Consider the following 2,438-nt stretch of genomic DNA (forward strand, 5'->3'; position numbering starts at 1 on the left):
AATACTTTTCGTACTTAAGTACAATAAATATCACATACTTTAAGACTTTTACTCAAGTAATATTCTAAAGGGTGACTTCAACTTCTACCAAAGTCATTTTCTGGTAAGATATCTGTACTTTTACTTGAGTATGGCTTTCAGGTACTTTATACACCACTTTTAGCAACATTATTATTATGTGCCTCTAGAAGCTTGCGTTCTGCAAGTGAACATCACTTTATTGTTCATCTCAAAGAGGCACAAAATCACTTTCACGGACTTTTACATTAACTGTTCCCTCCTGGTGGAATGAGTCCTTAGCCATCTTCAAGAATCGGCTAAAAACACGTCTTCCATCTTTATTTGACCCTCTAACTCTAGCACTCTCTATTCTAATTCTATTATTTAAAAAAAAAAACTTGCCCCTTTTAGACTTGCACTCTATTCATTTAATGCTTGTTTAAAAAAAAAAAAAAAAACTAACACTAGCTTCTCTATTCTTTTTGTATTCTATATATTACTTTTATTTATTATACAATTAACAAAAGCAAAAAAGGCCTCTAACACTAGCTTGCTCTATTCTTTTTCTATTCCATCTACTTTTTATTTATTATATAATTTAAAAAAAACTTGCTATATGTACTGCGTTAAGCTAACTGAGACTTGTTATAGCACTTGCATATCATTGCTATTTTGTTGGTTTGATTGCTTCCATTGTCCTCATTTGTAAGTCGCTTTGGATAAAATCGTCTGCTAAATGACTAAATGTAACATCAAAACTTTTTACCACTGTACTGCACATCCATAGACCCATAACTAAACCCATAATTTGCCATTTATTAATTATTGCGTGTAACCCTCTTTTATCAAAAAACACTTTGTCTTAAATAACTTCGTTTCAATAGTTATTAATATACAGTATGCGTGCTTTAGCATCATTGAACTGTCATATTGTAAACATTATCTCATCTGTCTGCCATCCTGCTCTAGACATCATCAGCATCGGCCTATAATCAGCACACACTGGTGAAAGACAATGCAAAGCTTGTATGACTCTCCATGACACTCTAGAGCCAGTATTTAGATGACTAAAGCTTTACACAACACAAAGTATATACACTTTACATTTGGAGCCAGCTTACCTAAATACTTGGGACTTTGCCATGACTGTTGAGTTGTGTAGTCAAAAGGTGCTAACAAGCTATCCACCTCTTCCACCCTGATAACTACACACAGAAAACAACTAAATGCCCAAACAGCTTGAATTATTTCTGCTTTTAGTTCTTCAAATGAATAATGTGATGCTGCTATCATGTTAATAGTTTTATAAATATAAAGCAATTACAGCAAGTCCTAACTATTTTACATTTTAGTGAATTTGTGGCTAATTTGCATTAATTAATGTAATCCCATTAGTAGGTTTTCATAAAATTAGCTTAAGCCTCACTGAGAGTTAGGTTTAGGGTGGAGCTTCATAACATTTAAAAAAAAAAAAATTCACAAATTACATGGTACGAATTCATACAAAGTCACATTTTGTCATGAGATCAGGTTGAAAAAAAAAAAAACACATGGCTTATGACGGGTCAAATCCAATACACAAAACAAACTGACCCTTCTCTACTACAGTGAATATCATGGTCACAGATCAAGCCACAGACAGCAGGTAGGTGAGTGAACAGGCAGGTTTATTGACAGGTTCGGAGAAGCAGATCGTAAGGAGCTAAGACAAGTGAATATCCAATACAATGAACCGTTCACAGGTTCTTAGCTGAATGCTGATGCGTGATCTCTTTGCAGCTTCGTTGGAGACAGAGGCCCAGGAATGGAGGAAGGAAGCGTCAGAGGATCGTTGGAGAATCTAGGCGTAAGTACACAAGGTAAGACCCGTACAGGCCATCTGGAACAGCTCAAGGAGGTGAACGGTAGACCGGACGGTGAGTGACTGCAAGGAGCGAGCTTTTGAAGATGGCTTGATTGGAGACGGCAGGTGCAGGTGATCAGAATACAGGTGAGTGTGATCTGGTGTGAGTGGTGATCGTGACTGCAAACAGGTGTAAGCCGGGGAGGATTCTGGGACATGGAGTCCAGAGCTGGTGACTGGTGACAGAGACTCCCTGACAATCATGCTTATGATTTATGCTTATGGTCATTTTGTGCAGATCCAGATTTTACATTTGACATCTTCTAGTAACCCAACCAGGGCTATTATAATTAATTAAAACTAAAACCGAAACTAAAAGTAAAACCATTAAAAAGCCTTTTCATTATTTGAAATAAATAAGTGTCAACTAATATTATATATATATATATATATATATATATATATATATATTGGTCAATGTTAGGATTGAAACCTCCCTCCTTTTTCAGTGGCTCGCACAGGAAACAGCATTTGAAGCAATCATTTCCTCTCTGCCCCGCTCAAGATAGACCCTCTGTCCGAGAAGATGAGCGGG

The 2,438-nt window shown here is 36.4% G+C and overlaps 1 pseudogene; it reads right to left on the minus strand.

Annotated features, from left to right (window-relative positions):
- The window catches only part of LOC107656873 (transmembrane protein 244-like), an 11,658-nt pseudogene that overhangs the window by 4,939 nt on the left and 4,281 nt on the right, over window positions 1-2,438 (minus strand).

Source organism: Sinocyclocheilus anshuiensis, unplaced genomic scaffold (genome assembly GCF_001515605.1).
Source record: "Sinocyclocheilus anshuiensis isolate Anshui unplaced genomic scaffold, SAMN03320099.WGS_v1.1 scaffold5486, whole genome shotgun sequence".
Lineage (NCBI taxonomy): Eukaryota > Metazoa > Chordata > Actinopteri > Cypriniformes > Cyprinidae > Sinocyclocheilus > Sinocyclocheilus anshuiensis.